The 18,903-nt window shown below is 34.9% G+C and overlaps 1 pseudogene; it reads right to left on the bottom strand.

The window, feature by feature from the left end:
* Positions 1-731: 731 nt before the first annotated feature.
* LOC132634002 (transcription factor bHLH118-like) lies at positions 732-2,815 on the bottom strand (annotated as a pseudogene).
* Positions 2,816-18,903: the final 16,088 nt, after the last annotated feature.

Here is an 18,903-nt window from a genome sequence, read left to right as displayed (position 1 = left end):
GTACTATAGTACTAAATGGAAGCTAGAAAATAGTAACTTAGTTGGGTGCAAAACCAAAATCCAGTGGAAATAATTGTCAACTGTAAGATGGTATTATATTTCTATATCAAGATTCATCTTGAGCTTGCTGATCACTAGTAAGAATATCCTAGTTAAATCGAGATCAGTAATTAGCTATTAATTCTCCATGCCTTCTATAATTTGAGAAATACCATAAGCAACGGCTGATCATACAAGGCGTTTTCCTCCTTAATAGCAAACTGAACTTGTTTAATTGATTCTTCCCTTATTGAATGCCAATAAGGTTCATCATATATAGAATTAGTTTGAACAGAAAGCTGAGTGAAATGAATTCGACCATGAAAAAAATTCTAACTACTAATTATATACTCCCCGTATCCCAATTTGAGTGGTTTAGTTTGACTGGACACAGAGTTTAAGAAATATAGAGAGACCGTTTCAATCTTGTGGTTCTAAATTAAAGATGTGTGTAATGTTCTAAAATGTTCTTTGAATTTTGTGGTTTTAAATTTGACGTGTATAGTATTTGAATTGTCTATTTACCAAATAGAAATAGACACTCTTTTTGAGACAGACCAAAAAAGAAAGTAAGACACTTAAATTGGAACGCAGGAAGTATGTTCTTGTTTGTCAAGAACATTTATATAGCTGAAATGCATCACAACCGCAAGAGATTTACGAGAAACATACTAGTTAATGAATTTTCAGCATTGAAATTCTACTTTCCTTTTATACATCAGCTAGGCAAACGTTGATCATATATAAATGTTAAGACAAAAACAGAAATATGGTAGATTTAATTACTTGAAGCTTATATCAGTTTGAATAGTAGCTGCTAATTTTTGTTGGAGCTGATAAGCATCAACACTTGCCGGAGAACTAACCTGCAGATATATTCACAACAAAAAATGAAATGAATACGTGTTACTCATTCAAAATGTTACTAGCTCCATTTGTTTGATTTTATGTGAAATTTCTTTTTAGTCCATTTAGAAAAGAGTGACACATGTCCATTTAGAAAAGAGTGACATTTGTAACTTGATGGTTGAACTCTACTACAATAACTATATTGTTGGGAAAGTCTCACGGAAAAATATCTTGACGCTAAGATGATAATTTCATTTAATTAGAGCACTCCCGGGAACAGATCAAGTAGAGATGGAGACCTCTAGCTCAGAGGATTGTACTATGAACCACAAACATTTTAATTTTAGACTTTCCACTTTATCTTTAATAAGATGATTTTATAGTCACATAAATATCGTAACATGTTAGAAAGATCCAAAAGACTTTCTTTGTTTCTCTTTTAAATACTATGCCTAATCAAAAGGTTCACAGACAACAAGACAAAAGGGAGTAAGTACTAGAAGTAGTAAAAGATATTCAACATATGAGTTGAATTTATCAATTGCCTAGGGTTATACCTCAGTTCTGATAGAGTGAAGTAACCTTCCATTTACTTTATTGCAGCTGCAATTCACAATGCTAAGACCTTCTTGAAGTAGAATTTCAAGAACCCTTGATAGACAACATCCTTCGTTCGTGACATTCCAATTTATCAATATCTCTTTGCCATCCAAACATGGCCTCACTTCCATAATTGTTCTTGAGGACTCACTAGATAATGTCGAGCATCCACTTTTGGGATAATCAACTTTGCTTGAACTTAAAGCCTTCTTCAATTTATCTCTATTATCTTCCAAATTCCTAACCTTCTTCTGCAGGTGTTCTATATAACTCTGCCTCAAGAATATGGTCCGATGTGGAACGTTTCCCCTGAAAAAATTCAACATAATATTTGTTCAGAGAATTTATTCACTAACAAAATAAAATAGTACTGGCTAAATCATGAATTTTACAAAGGGCATTCAAGGGTTAATATATATTTATATATGAAGTAATTTTTGACATATCTACAAAATATAATTTTTTATGTACTAAATATAATTTTTCAACTCACACTCTTTGGTCTATGTAGCTACGCCAGTTGGTACGGGATATCCGATTATTAGAAATGCAAAAACAATCGGCTAATATTATCTTTATGGGTGCAATGCGGAACTAGAATTTTTATTAAGGGTGTCAAAATATGAAAAAATAAACATACAAAGAAATTAAGGAGATTCCACATATATACATAAAACAATTATTTTTTACAGATCTACACAGTATAATTTTTCAGCGAAGGAGTGTCGGTTGACACCCGTTGGATACATGTGGCTCCGCCACTGTAGCAAGACTGCAAGTAATTAAATGAAAAAGAAATACGAACCTTGATATATTCAAGAGGAAGTTGTTGCCTAAGAGAAGTATAAAGATTTGACATTTCTTGTCTTCTTTGCCGTTCGTTCTCCCTGTGTCTTATTTTCTTCTGCTTTCGATCAGCACTAGTGTTTTCATTAACTTGAAGAGATGATTTCTGCAACTTTTTGCTCCTCGTCTTGATATTTCTGGTGTTGTTCAAGTTAAAGTAATTTGTGTCCACTTCCAATAATGAATCGAATGGAGCAAGATCCGTAACAAGATCTTGGACATAAGCGGTGTCTTGATAATTTAGAAAAGAAGAAGAATTGGTGTTTGTTGGTGGATAAAGGAGCCGGTGGTTATCATTATCATTGTCTTGTTGAAAAGAAAACATTGAGTGGAAATTATCCATCTGTACTTCCACTAATTAATATGTTTTCAGCTTAATAATAAGTACACGCACTAATTAACTGTGACTTAGGAAATCTTCAGAGGATTTTGAGAGCTTTTATATTCCTGCAATCTCTTGTTAATAAACAAATCAAGGAGAAATGAGCAAATCTCACCAGCAATTTATTTTGTGGGGCTTTGCGTTTGTCACTGTTAATGCTTACTATTTGGTCCGTTCTAATTGATGTGATGGTGTTTAATTATACACCGAATTTAAGAAAAAAATTAAGCTTCTGAAATTTGTATTATGAAACAAGTAAAATTAGAAGTTTAAATTTAAATTATTTATAAATATAAAAAGGTGACATTTTTCTTTTGAGTAAATTGTCTCTTATGGCCGCCACTTACAATTTGAATGAAAAAAATAACCTTTTCAGATCTCTTGTGTGTTATTTTCAAATCTCTCATATATGAAAATGAAAATTTCTTATAAAAAACTAAAATTAAATTTGTAAAAGACTATAAAACCAAAATACACTATGAAAAATGTGACACATAAAATGAGAGAGATAGAATAGCGTTAAACCAACCGGATTAATTAAGTTCATTGACAGCTGGACAAACACCCTAACTATAGTATCCTTTAAACTAAGTAAAACTTATTCAAATAGCTTCTAACAAGTTATAGCTACAAGTTGAAGATTTACAATTCGTAGTTGTATTTCAGTTGAATCTCGCGTTTTTGAAATACAGTGAAATACAGCACGACTGTTGAGTAAAACACAGCTATATTTATGGCAATAAATATCTTTTTCAAATTATATGGTAATTTGTACTAATGGTTCCATGATTCACGCAAACCTCATGAGGTTCCATTACAGCTAACGTCTGTCAATCAAAATCACTCCATTCAAAAGTTTTTGAATTCAAAAAAACTCAGCATCTTCTTTTTCCAAAAATATAGTAAAATTTTCTTTCACCTTTGAAAATTTTTCAACAATCTGATTCAAGCTAATAAAATCTGTAATTTACGAACAAGTGATTTTACATTGTCGTAGTGAAGAACAGTTGAAAAATTCGATTATCAACAAGGTAATTTTGATTTCATTCTATTTTTTTTTTGAAATACAGTGAAATACCCGAAAATACAAAGTCGGGTTGAGTAAAAATAGGCTATATTTTTTGAACAAATTCTTCTTTTTCTTTTGAAATGGTAAGTTAAATTAAATCAACCATACTTCACGCATAACGGCTGATGTTTCAATAACAGCTCACGTCTTTCTCTCCCCCTATTACTCCATTCCAAATAGAAATACGTAGAAATATATTGAAATGCACATAATCAATGGCAAAAATAATACAATGAAAATATACTAAAATTAGATAAAACACAGTGAAATACACATAATCAATGGCAAAAATAATTAAATATAAACATAAAATATAAACATAAATACACTGAGATGTATTGAAATACGCATAATCAATGGCAAAAATAATACACTGAAATATACTGAAAATTAAATATATTGTTTGTTAATACACAGAAATACACTGAAATATACTAAAACATTTTATCAAACACTTGGTGGGCATGAAGCTCCACAACTCTCATCAATAGTGTTTCTACACCAACAACCTATTCTCTTGCTCCTAGATGATGCAACAATATCATATTGCTATAATCAATACTATTCTTCATCACTCATAAGATAAACAACACCACATGATCAGCAAACATAAGAAGGATTTTCCTCTTCTTTTGGCCCATCCATGGAGATTTAACAGACGAATTGTTATGGCTGACCTTCGGCCATTGGCTGGAGATCCTCCACTGCTCTCCTTGTTGCCACTTCCTCTACCACCAACAATAATCACGACAACCACGTTTCACTCTCCAAATTACTCCATTCTAAACTTTTAGAAATACTTCCAAATACAGAAAAATATACACTGGAATACAATGAAATATGGTTGATTGTTTAAAAAATATTAAATTATAGTATGCGTATATACAATGAAATATATCAAAAATTATTTCATAAATTAGAAATACATTGAAATACAGCGAAATATACTGAAACAGTACACTGAAATATAGTGAAATATACTAAAACATTTTATCAAACACTTAGTGGGCATGAAGCTCTACAACTCTCATCGAAGGTGGAGTATGCGTTGGATTCATACCAGAGGAGCGGTAGAATAGCGTCGTTATCAGTGAGAGAAGGGAATTAGCAATATTTTACAAAATCATCATCGCCTCTTTCAAGCCACCAATTATACTCACCAGGCACCAGTACCACTTCCACCAGCTCCACTGGCAACATTCAATGTTCAGGCAGAAGCATTAAAAAAAGAAAAGACAAAAAAATAAAAACCCTTTGAACGATATGTAACAACAATGAAGAAATTACACAGATTGCCCTTCAAAAGGAGCTGAACTTTAATTTTTGCATTTCAAATGCCAAGTAAGCTGTTTATAATACTCCTTCTGTTAAAAAAGATATGGGAGTGAGATAGGTAACGGAGAGAGAGAAAGAGAAGGGTGAGAGAGATAAAGAAGGGTGAGATCTCATGGACCTTGTATTTAGGGATAAAATAGTTAATGGACCGTTTATTTAGGAGATGAGGAAACACAGTAATTGAAATATAGTTGGGTAGCTATGAAATGTAATTTTAGAATAATATAGCTGCGAAAATTAAATATTAAATAAGGTAGTTATTATTCATAATTAAGTCTTAGGGGTAGCTATGACAAGTAAATTTTCCTTAAACTAATTATCAATACATTTTCGTCTTTTTGATCGCACAGTGATCCAACACTTTGGTTTAATTAATATTGTGACTTGAGGTTTGCCAACTGATTATAATGGCCGGTGACTTATATTTATTATATGGATATTGTCTGCATTAACTCTATTAGAAGCTGGTTTGACCAAATAATTGCGTAGGAAAAGTCCATAATTGTGAAATACTGTACGTACCATCAACTATGTATTTGTCGCGTTTTTACTTTTTTATATTCACGGAATAGTAAGCCATATATACTCGATATGTTGTCCTTATAAATGCACAAAATCTACTTGGTTTTTTATTTTGACTTCTAATAAATAGGTTTGATATGTACACCAAACGCATAGATAAGCCATCAGACCATTATATTAGATAATGAGCCCTAAGTTAAAGCGAGGAAATCTTTTTCTCTTTTATTTTTCCTTTTTTATTTTTCTAAGCTTAGGGGCGGACCAGGATAAACAGCATATTCGGTAATGTAAACGGTAAATGAAAAAATGTTAAAATATATAGCTAAGATATTCAATTTGTCTTACAGTTGTTTATTTCGTCTGTATTTGCGCCTCTATATTGTCAGTTTGACTTTGAAATTTGCAATAAAGCTTTATAAAGGGAAATGCATAAAATTACAGAGGATAACTAGTTGAGGTTAAACTTTGGCTAATATTTTTGTAATTCCATTTGGTGATTAATACAACAAATTGGTTACCAAAAAAGAAAATGCATAAAATCCCTCTCAAACTTGTCCCAAAAACTCACTTTAACACTGTAACTTTAAGGACGTTTATGTACCTCCCTAATTTAGTACGAAGTGAAATTAATACTACTTTTAACAGGTGACGTGGCAAAAAAAATGTTATCAACTTTTGGGAAGTGCGTGAAGAGGAAAAATACATTAATAATGGTCCAAAGTCTAGACATGTCATCTTCTGATTGGACATGCAATTAGTTATACTTTATTATATTTCTGTTATTATTTTATTTGTCGCCATTTTAGGGTTCCTTTTTACTATTTTTTGTTTTTTTTTGTTTTTCGTTTCTCCCTTTTCAGAAATTCAACTATGTAGACAAAAAACAGAGAGAATACATATAAATACATGGTACTGGGGTCAAGAAATAGAGTTTCTCAATTTCAGTTGTAGACCACCATGACCGTGTAACTCTTACATCGCAGATCCATAGCCGCCGCCACATCACTACCCTCGTTCCATCTTCTTCACAGCTAGCATCACTCCTATTCCACCACCGATAACCACCCGAAACACTCAAAACATAACCACCACAGCCGCTACTCGAAAGTTCAATCACCGGCCGTCTCCCTCTTCACCATCGGAGTTCTGGCAGCAGTACCTTTTGGTTGTTCAAGAGAAGATGAAGACAGATTTTATAAACCAAAAGTTTTCCCAAGAGAATATTTCAATGAAGAAAAGCTTCATTTCTTGGTGAATTCTGTAAATTGGGAATGGAAATCTGTGAGTTTTGCAGGGCATTTCAAGATGTGAAGAGAATAAAAACTTGGGGTGGATTATAAAGGACCAATAAGTGTCCATATATCAGTTTATTTTCACCGGAAAAATTAAATTTGGCGACCTCTCTTTTCTCTATATAATGTTTATCTCATCTATAAATTATCATATTGAAAAGCTTCTTGAATTATGGGTGGGAGGTTTGTGTGTTGTGAATATGATAATTGTACTTGTTTTTGCCATGAAAGTGCAACTCTATAAACTGCCATAGATGTGGGAAAGAATAGAAAATAGGGAAAGAAGGAAAATATTAAAAAATAACAATAAAATAAATGAAAAAATAAGAAAAGATTTAAAAAATTGTGCTGCGTTTATAACACTCCTGAACATTAATCTGGGACTGTATTGGGAAGGTGATATTAATTTCATTTGTTTTACTAGATTACAAGGGTACATAAACGTCCATAAAGTTACAGTGCTAAAGTGAGTTTTGACGACAAGTTTAGGAGGAATTTTATTCATTTTTCCCGTTATAAACAAATAAAATTTTCAAATTTAACGCTTAAATTAGCAACTATTAGCTAGAAATTTTAAAGGAACAAAAGAAGAAGTTATTAAGTCGTACTGCGGCGTAGAAGTGGAATTTAAGGAGATCAATAATCTTTTTTTTTTTTAATAAATAAATTAAAGGTGTGTTGAGCTAAGCTGAAATTAAGTCTTGATGATTAACAAACATTACAAAAGAACCAAGTCTTGAGCAGGTCTCTGGGGGGGAGGGGGGGGGGGGGTTGGAACTGGTTATGCTGACATCTAAGAACCGATTCAAAAGTAGTCCTTTATGCGAGGAAAGGCCAGACAGACTGACCTCTGTGGCAGAAGTATATTGCGCAGACATTGAAGAACCAGGTCCTTAGCAGACGACTACTAATAAGAAGTTGCGAATCAAATTCCAAATGCAAGAAGTATTCCTTGAGGAATTGGGTTCATGGGGTAAACGCGTGGATCTAGGAATATTACGAGTTCAACATGAAAATATGGCTACACTTGCATATATGGAAAGAACTTTGAAAATAGGAGTAAACCATGTGAAGGTCGAAACAATTAGCGAAACAAATAAGGAAACTAAGTCCAAGTAAGATTGAATTCCCTAACCAAATTCCGTTGAGATTTGGAGATTGAAGCTAAGGAAATTTCGACCAGCAGTCGAATTGATCAATCCCTGGCCTTCTTCAGCTTTGCAATTAGACCATTTTATAATTGACAAAAGGATATATAAATTTGCATTTCGATTCCAATGGAGTAAATATCTCAAAACATCACTCAACTATGAGGAATTATGTAGCAAAGTCATTGAACTTTGTTCCGTATCACTAAAGTCACTTAATTTAGGGATTTTATTTTATAAAATTACTCAACCAAATTTATCATTAAAAAAAGCCCACTTTACCCCCTTAACATTTTGAGCTTAAGAAATAATACCCCCTTCACATTTTGAATGGGATATTAAACTCCCTTGCTCTTACATCAATAGCTATAAATGAGTTGCCTTATTGCACATATTTTTGATATGTCTTGATTGCTATTAATATAAAATATTATGATTTAAAATGTCTTGATTGCTATTAAAATAAAAAATTGTAGATTAGTCTTTGTTTTAATTTGTCTAACCTAATGTGTTAAAAGTTTTGGCTAATTAATCGTAATCTATGACGCGTACAGCAAATCAATAAATAATATAAAGATAGGCATAGACAATCCTATGTGACACCTCTCTATGACTTCCATTGACATTTATTTTTTTTCTTCGTTTTTTGGCTTTTCCTATTTTTTTTCCATTTATGTGCTATATTAAAAAGTTCAAAAGTCATTTATGTGTTATGTAAATGGATGCTCCAAATTAAATGAGTATTTATTGTTATATATACATATTTTCCCTTCTTTTTTTCCCCAGTTATTGCATCCCATTATATCTGTTTCATGTTGGGAAGTTTCTATAACATTAATTATATTTTGATAGCTCTTAAATAACCTTTAAGTGGATGGTTCATTTTCTTTCTCCTTGTAAGGTCTTTAGATGTTCCAAATTTCGATCCATTTTGTGTTAGTAATCGATTTTGATAGAAAATAGAAGATGCAACATTTTCACTTTCTCCTTTACTTTATGTTCATCTGAAAATTGAACAAGTCATAAATTTTTAAATCAATTGTGCAGGTGCTGGAAATTTCTTTGTGTGGATTCTTAATCTAATGCATGACCACAACGTATCACATTTATCTCATCAATGTAGTAAATTTCTGGTAAGAGTTCCATATTCATTTCCCAATTTATTTTGTTTTATTCTTTCTCTTTTGTGTTAATCCATGTCCATTTCTACATTTTTATAATTCTTCATTTGCCAATTTGCTTTTGTTCTTTGTTTTTCTTTGTGTTAACCAATATCTCCATTTGTCGTCTTCATATTAAGTTTGTCGACATGTAACTTAATACTCTATTAAGTTTGCAGACTGAAAAATGTGACTCCAGGATTGTGGCATATACAGATATTAAGCGGCAAGAGTTTAATTTGTTATAGAGTACGTTGGAGAAGGTGAAATTTTTCGTCCACTTTTTAGTTATATTGAAGCATTATTCATCTATTTATAAATTGTGAACTTCATTCACTAAGGAAATATGCTCACACAGTCACACTGCAGTTATTGATGATAGAAACATTTGAAGAAGTACTCCGGAAAATAAAATCACACACAGTCACACTGCAGTTATTGATGATAGAAACATTTGAAGAAGTACTCCGGAAAATAAAATCACAACGGAGAAATCAAGCAGTACATATATATATTACAAAGGCAACAAATTCAAGTACATTAGTCATATATAGTTGTTCTCCGAATACTGCGACGCACAAATTTTAAACAAATAGCTATATTTGATCGTGCAAGACCTGTGAAGAAGGATTAATGCTATATTTATTTGGAATATGTGAAAGAACTCATTTTCTTTTTCCCTTTCAATATTTTTTCCTCTAGCATGTTTGAAAATTTAAGCTTTTGAATATTCAATATTGTTATATCACTTTTTGCTCCTGTTGACAATAATGTCAACTCTAATGGTGTTAGATGGATTTTTTTATTTTTATATCTTAAAAATATGAAATAAGAACTAAACTAATTTTTATATGTATATATTTTATCAAATTCAATCTCAATTAAATTTGTAAAAAGAAATGTATTAGTAATTTTTATGACCGCGCGAAGAGCAGATAAAATTTACTAGTCAAAATATATGCTGCTATATGAAAAAACAAAGAAGTAAATTGATCCTGCGGCACTAGCACATTCTTCTACTGTCATTAATAGATGTCTCGTGGTATGAGAATACCATATAGCCGCATTTCTCACCATAAATGCCTAAATGAAATTTATGGCCTAGCTGCCTTGGCAACATTTTTACCATGTTTGAAGAGTCCCGAGATTTATGTCTCAAGTCAATCATTAATTCCTCCGGATTAAAAACAGTGTCTACTTAGTCTTTTTTTTTTTTGGGTAAAAAAAATGTTCACTTATTAAATCAAGAAACAATTAACCTTATCTTTTCAAATTTGCCCCTATTAAGTGTTATGTGATCAAATCCCAATGCTTATTAATTAGGGATAGTTTAGTCAATTTACATATTTTTTTCTTGGAGTGAATAGTTTCTTATTTTTTTTTATCCGGAGGGAGTACCATTTTTAGCTTCCACTGTTTATGGATGATATGTCACTTCTTTAAGTTTTTGAATGTTATATAATATACTATATAGTGGTACTCCATTCTTCTCATGTTTTAATTTCATTGAGGACGAAATTTAAATATGTATAAAAAAAATTAAATCTTTAATCTTAAATCGAAGATGTACGGATTATATGACATATTAAAAATACCTCTTGAATTTTGTAATTTTAAATATGTCAAATAGCAGCACAAATTAGTTAAATCATAATTTTTTATATTTATATCGATCAAGATATTTTAAACATATATGCAATAATCCAACTCATTTCTAGCTATTGATTTTAGAGCAAGGGAGTTTATTGTCCATTCAAAATGTGAAGGAGGTATTATTTCTCAAACCCAAAATGTTAATGTCATGCTCCGAACCATGACCTGGGAGTAACACAACACTCAGTACCTTACTGCATGTGACCGAGCGAACCACATGGCTTGCTAAATCAACATGGGGCATGAGCCGACGCAGAATATAATATAAACATGCATGGTGAGAGTAAAGCATGGGATTAAATAATCTTAAGTTCTGAAAATACCATTATATCATGAATGCGGAAATATAGTAATGTAGCCAACGAGGCTAACTCAACTGAACATCTGACATGACATAACTGACTAGTTTATGAAACCTCTGACATGAGTCTGACAGCTAAACAGTTTACCGAGACAAGGCCCCGGCATACCTTAACTGCATAACTGACGTAAAAAAAAAAGTGAAGATCACACCCCGAATGGAATGGGGCTCACCCAAAGCTGATATGAGCAATGTCCTAACGAGCAGATCTATCATCCTGTAAGTCAATACCAACATTGTGAAATGCAGGCCCCCGGACAATAAAAGGGGACGTCAGTACTTTTGAATTGTATTGGTATGTAAAGCAACTGAATGAAATAAACATGGCACATGAAAAAATAAGAACTGAAACTGAAACTGTAAGCTGAACATGAACATGAGCATCATCTGACATGAATGTATATATAACATGAGTAAAACATTTTAAGTGGGAGAGCCTTAGTATAACCGATATGTAACCACCACGTGAGCACGTGGTGTCTGATCTCTGCCCGATCAGCTAATCCATCTCATACCTTTTCTAGGTACGAGACATGAACATGACATGAATGATCTAATAACCCACAATGGGTAAACATGAAGGAATCGTCCTAACTGGGAGGAGTGATCCTTATCCTACGCTGGCATACGTAGTTTTAGGCTGTCTAAACCTTCTCGGTAATCTATGCAACTCCCAAAACATGAACATGGATATAATTGACTTAGAAGCCCATGAATTACATAAACATGATTGTAAACGTGATTCGTAAATGTGATATAGCATGGATATAGATATATGATACAACTTGTATGAAAACATGGAAGTATGTAGGATTTTCATGAAAATGAGCATAATGGTTCATATCTTGCATTTAAGAACCCATGGAATGCAAAGCATAGGTATTCATGGATTGCGGACGGATTCGCAATAACCAAAATGGAATATCAAGAATACAATAACGAATTATTAATACGAACATGGTATGTCATGATACATGTAACTTAGGGTCATCATGAATTAGAGTAGAAACCCTAGGTTTGTGGAACTTCATATTTTCATGGATGAACGTAGAGTGGGGAAGAACAATGATTTTCTCACACATGGATAGAAACCCTACATACCTTAATCGCTCCAAAACACCTGAAGAAGAATCAAACTTTGAAGAAGCATCACAAAAACCTTCACTTGAACCTTTGAGAAGGGTTTTCTTGAAAACCCTAGGTTGGTAACATAGGATTTCACTTAGAATTCATGTATAATAATTAAAATTCACTTAGAAATACATAGGAGGGACTAACCTTGATGTATAAGAGGGACTAACCTTGATGTATGAGGATGAGTAGAAGAGAGAACGGTCATTTTAGGGCTTGAAGATGTAAAGAATGAAGTGAAAAAGCCAAAAAATGCAGTTTTAAAGTTGTTGTCGGGCGTGTTTTACGCTCACTTTAGGCCCATTTTACGGCCCTTAAATCAAATTTACTGACCGTAAATCCTAACGTGAATTCGTAACGGTGTGGTGGATCTTTTGGGCAATTTTACGGCCCATTTTACCGACCGTAAATTCTGTCGGAGTTGGCAGAACACTATTTAGTAAAATGTATATAACTTTTTGTACATATTTCCGTTTGACCTCCATAATATACTGTTGGTAAAGTATTTCAAAGGGCTACAACTTTCATTAAGGAAGTTTTCCTATATTCCTAATAGTATTTTTTCGTATACTCACTTTAATTGAGACCTTGTGCAAACTCACTTGAATACATGCTCCGTAGAGTAGTTTCCGACTTTACTTTGCCCAAGGAATCTTCTTATGATTTGAGTAGGTTTCAAACACCCTTTCTACACTACTCATATTGGGTTCATTATACCTTCATCTTACGAGTCAAACATTAACCTGAATGCACGGGGTGTTACAATATCTCCCTCTTGAGATCATTCGACCTCGAATGATGGGTCATGGTTAAGAATGCGACTGGACATGGCATGAGTACATGAACGTGAGGAAACATGACATGGAACATGGAGACTGAAATAACATGACATGGTTTCATGGTAATATGAACGCTGGGACATGAGACATAAGTAGAGAATACATGAACGTGAGACGTGAGGCATGAATAAGTAAGGGGCGTGACATGGATACGGAAGGTATTTACCTTAAACGCTTTCTGCTTGCTCCTCAAACGAATACGGATATATGGATTTCATATCTTCTTCGGCTTCCCATGTAGCCTCTTCAACTTTCTGACTTCTTTATAGCCCCTTTACTGAGGCTACTTCATTAGTTCTCAACTTGCGAACCTGACGATCAAGAATTGCAAGAAGGATCTCCTCGTAGGTTAGGCCGTCCTTAATCGTTATAGTGTCAACAGGAACAATCAACGACGGGTCTCCCATGCACTTCCTTAACATGGATACATGAAACACTGGTGTACACCAGCTAATTCTTATGGTAATTCAAGCTCATAAGCCACTTGACCAATCCTTTGCAGGATTCTGTATGGTCTAATATATCTGGGACTAAGTTTCCCTTTCTTGCTAAATCTCAACACAACTTTCATAGGTGAAACTTTTAAGAACACCCAATCATCAACTTGAAATTCCAGTTCTCTACACCGCAAATCCGTTTAGGATTTTTGGCAACTCTGAGCCGTTCTCAAATGCTCTTGAAGCAACTTGACTTTCTCCATGGCCTGATAGACCAAATCTAGTCCCAACAACTCTGTTTCACAAACTTCAAACCAATCAATGGGTGATCTACACCTTCGCCCATACAGAGCTTCAAACGGTGCCATTTTGATGCTAGCATGATAACTGTTATTATAAGAAAATTCAATAAGAGGCAAATGATCATCCCAATTACCTTTAAAATCTAGGACACATGCTCTCAACATGTCCTCAAGAGTCTGAATAGAATGCTCTGCCTGGCCATCTGTCTGCGGATGAAAAGCTGTGCTGAGGTTTACCTTGGTACCTAATCCTCTCTGAAAGGATTTCCAAAAGTTCGCTGTAAATTGAGTACCACGATCTGAAATAATGGACAATGGGTTCCATGCAATCTGACAATTTCATGAATATACAATTTGGCGTAATCTTCTACTGAATCTGTGGTCTTGACTGGCAGAAAGTGTCCTAACTTAGTAAGTCGGTCCGCAATCACCCAAATCGAGTCATGTTTTCGCGATGAGCGAGGTAGACCTGTTATAAAGTCCATATTTATCATCTCTCATTTTCAAACAGGAATATCGATATTCTAGGCCAAGCCACCAGGCCTCTGGTGCTCGACTTTCACTTGGTGACAATTTAGACACTTGACCACAAAATATGCTACATGCTTCTTCATGCGTTCCACCAATAAATATCCTTGAGGTCATGATACATCTTTGTGGAACCTGGATGGATGAAATACCTGGAATTGTGAGCCTCAGACATAATTTGCTCTCTAAGCCCATCTACATCTGGAACACATAATCTGCCTCGGTACCTGAAGGTAACATCATCTCCCCATTGTTCGAAAGCCGTTGTCTTATGCTTGTGAATCCCCTCCTTCACTGCAGTAAAAAGGGATTTCTAAACTACTTCTCCTTCACTTCGGCCACAAGGGAGGAATACGCCCTGTTTTGAACAACTCTACCATCGTCGAAGTCCAAGAGTCGAACTCCTAGGCTTGCCAAGCGGTAAACTTCCCTTGTCATAATTCTCTTATCTGCCTCAACGTGTGCTAAACTTCCTATGGATCACTGACTAAGAGCATCGGCTACTACGTTCTCTTTCCCAGGATGGTAGAGGATATCTACATCGTAATCCTTAAGCAATTTAAGCCATCTTCTCTATCTAAGATTCAAATCCCTCTGCTTGAAAATATACTAAAGGCTCTTGTGGTCGGTGAAAATATCAACGTGCACTCCATAAAGATGGTGACGCCATATCTTAAGTGCGAAGACCACAACTGCCAATTCCTGGTCATGAGTCGGATAATTATTTTCCTAAGCCTTAAGCTGTCAGGATCCATAAGCCACAACCTTACCATGCTGCATTAAGACACATCCGATACTAATTCCCGATGCATCACAGTATACCACGAACCCTTCAGTTCCTTCTGGTAGCGTCAAAATCGGAGCATAAGTCAACCCCTTCTTCAACTCTTCAAAACTTTGCTCACACGTATCTGACCATTGAAATTTGACCTTTTTCTGAGTTAACTTAGTCAATGGAGCCGAGATAGAGGAAAATACCTCTACAAAACGTCTATAATAGCCTGCCAGACCGAAGAAACTTCTTATATCGGATATTGAGGTGGGTCTAGGCTAATTTTTGACGGCATTTATTTTCTGAGAATCAACTTTTACACCTTCCTCTGAGATCATGTGGCCGAGAAACGCCACTAATTTAAGCCAAAATTCACACTTTGAAAATTTCACATAAAGCTCACCATCCTGAAGTGTCTGCAACACTATTTTGAGATGTTCTGCATGATCAATCTCACTATGGGAATACACCAAAATGTCATCAATAAACACGGTGACAAATAAATTAAGATAAGGCTTGAAGACCCTGGTCATAAGGTCTATGAAAGCAACTGGTGCATTTGTCAACCCAAATGACATGACAAGAAATTCAAAATAACCATAACGTGTTCTGAAAGCGGTCTTCGGAATATCAACTTCCTTAACCTTTAACTGATGGTATCCTCATCTGAGGTCAATCTTGGAATAACACTGGGCACCCTGAAGTTAGTCAAATAAATCATCTATTTTGGGGAGAGGATACTTGTTCTTAATGGTGATTTTGTTCAACTGACGGTAATCAATACACATGCATAAGGATCCATCTTCTTTCGGACAAACAAGACTGGTGCGCCCCAAGGTAAGACACTTGGCCTAATAAATCTGTCACGACCCAACCAGATGGCCATGACGGGCACCCGGAGCTAACCTACCGAGAACCTCTTAACATATCCTCAAAATCATATCTAGGTGAGTCACATGGCTAACTCATAATTACCATGCGCCAAATAACACGAATTTTCATTGGAAGTAGGCGCCTTTATATAAACATCGCCGACAAGGCTATCAAAATGATATATAAAATATGAGCCGACAAGGCTGAGGGATATCTAGCTATACACATCTGTCTATGAGCCTCTACGGAGAGTATGTAATATCATAAAGACGGGACAGGACCCCGCCATGCTCATGTATGTACACAAAAGAATAATACCAACTACTGTAGCTCCGAATCAAATGGAGCACTGCTGTACAATCTCTGATGAAGCAACCTAAGGGTCGAGTTTGCCTCCCTGTCTACCTGCGAGCATGAACGCAGCATCCACAAACAAAAGGATGTCAATACGGATAATGTACTGAGTATGTAAAGCATGAGTAATAACATGATAGAAGCATCAAGGATAACATAAGATAGGAGGGCCATTTATACCTCTTGAGACGTTTATCATGCTTACTTAACCTTTTTCTAAAGAAAACTTTCCATACATATACACATATATATAATGATATCGTACCCGACCATGTAGGTTTGGTGTTATCCATACCTGCTCATAACAAGGCTCGGTGTTGTCCGTACCCAACTGCAGTGGTGTGCGCACAATAGATATCATATCCGGCCATATAGGCTTGGTGTCACAACATAACTTTATATATTTATATACATATAAGAATACATAAGTGAAAGCAACATCATCATCATCACTATATCTTTCCTTAGAGGATCAACTATTGTAGGATGGGATCAATGATATCATAAGAGTATCAAAAACTATGAGCTTTAGCACTTCTAGGAATGGGGTTATCATGGAAGACATTATGAATTTCATGTATATGTTCACAACAATGGAATCATGCCTTAAGAAGGAAGGGTTGGCCTTACATACCTTTACGTCTTCTTAACAACTTAGTGTTCTCCTCCAAAGTCCGAAAAATCTACATTCAAGAGGATTCATGCTAAGGTTAGGTCTCAAAGATACTCTTAAGTTCAAACTAGTATAATGTGAGATAGCGAAAATTGGGCAGCATTTCCCCTATTCCATCTACGTCTACCAAATTCCAAAACAACTCCCAATCAAAAATAACATTATCAATGATACCATAATAAAGAGGCGTCATTCATGTTATGCCCATTTAACCCTAAAACTCTTTTTCATAATCAACCCATAATAATAATTTCAACATAACTTCATATACACTTGTACACAACACTTCCTTATCATCGTTATTACCACCTATAACAAGATTATACCCATAACATGCCAAGATTATAACTCAAGTTAATTTATAGCTCAAAATATCCTCAAACTCCTATTTGAACTCTCCTTTCATTTTCCTCCTTCAACCAAGTTGTATAACAATCAAACAACCTTAACTACATGCAATAGATGTAAAAACTTACCTTAACCACACAAGAACAAGCCTCGGATCAAATTATTCCACTAGAGTGAAACCTCCATCTTCAACATCAAAGGAATTCTTGACCTCTACAAACCCTAGTAAGCTTTCTAACACTTGAATCTCTTGATCCTCTTGGGTTTGACTTTGATTAGCATATGAACTTGAGAAGAGGGTTTTGGAGAGGCTTAGGGTCTGAAATGGGGAAATAATGAATCCAAATGGGGAAAAACGAAATATAAAGAACCACTTAAAATCCTACCGACACACTTTGACGGCCACTTTGACGGACCGTCAAAAATTCTGCGGTCCATCAAATGGAACGTCAAGTAGTCCAACCAACCAGACCTTTCTGTGACCATTTCATGGTGGAAGGTCCACCATTTGACGGGCCATCAAATATTTTGCGGTCCGTCAAATGGGGCGTCAAAGTGCCCTTCCTATAACTTGCTCTCTTTGATTCGTTTTAACCTCTAATCCTTCCAATACTTACTAAGAATACACTTAACCCTTCACATACATAATATGAACATACTTAGGATCATATAACCTCAAAGATAATCCCTGTCCAAGACTAGAATGACTAACGTACGACAACTCTTAATATACGAAACTACGAGGTGTAACAAAATCCCTTGTCAAGAAGATCTTTCAACTAGGCTTTTAATTCTTTAAACTCTGCTGGAGCTATTCTATATGGAGGAATAAATATCGGCTCAGTGTCGAGAAGTAGATCGATTCCAAAGTCTATCTCCCTGTTGAGAAGAACTCTAGGAAGATCTTCTGGAAACTCATTAACGACTAGTACGGACTGGAGAGTTGGGGTATGGGTATCTGTATCCCTGCCTCGGACTAAGTGATAGATATACCCCTTGGAAATCATCTTTCTGGCTTTGAGATAGGAAGTAAACCTACCCCAGGGTATTACTGAATTGCCCTTCCATTCTATGACTGGTTCATTAGGAAACTCTAATCTTACTATTTTGGTTCTACAACCTACTGTGGCATAACATGAATTCCAACCAATCCATACCCATGATTACATCAAAGTCTACCATCTCCAACTCTGCTAAGTCGGCTACGGTAATGCAGTGATAGACTAAAACTGGGCAATCCCTATAAATACGTCTAGCTATAACTTACTCTCCAACTGGAGTGGACACTTCAAAGGGTTCATGCAACTTTTCTGGTTCTATTCCAAACTTCCTAGCAATAAATGGGGTTACATAAGATAGGGTGGATCCTGGGTCAATAAGGGCATAATTG

The sequence above is a fragment of the Lycium barbarum genome, chromosome 3 (assembly GCF_019175385.1).
Source record: "Lycium barbarum isolate Lr01 chromosome 3, ASM1917538v2, whole genome shotgun sequence".
NCBI classification, from domain to species: domain Eukaryota; kingdom Viridiplantae; phylum Streptophyta; class Magnoliopsida; order Solanales; family Solanaceae; genus Lycium; species Lycium barbarum.
Note: the sequence above shows the minus strand (reverse complement) of the source record. Positions and strands in the feature narration are given on the sequence as shown.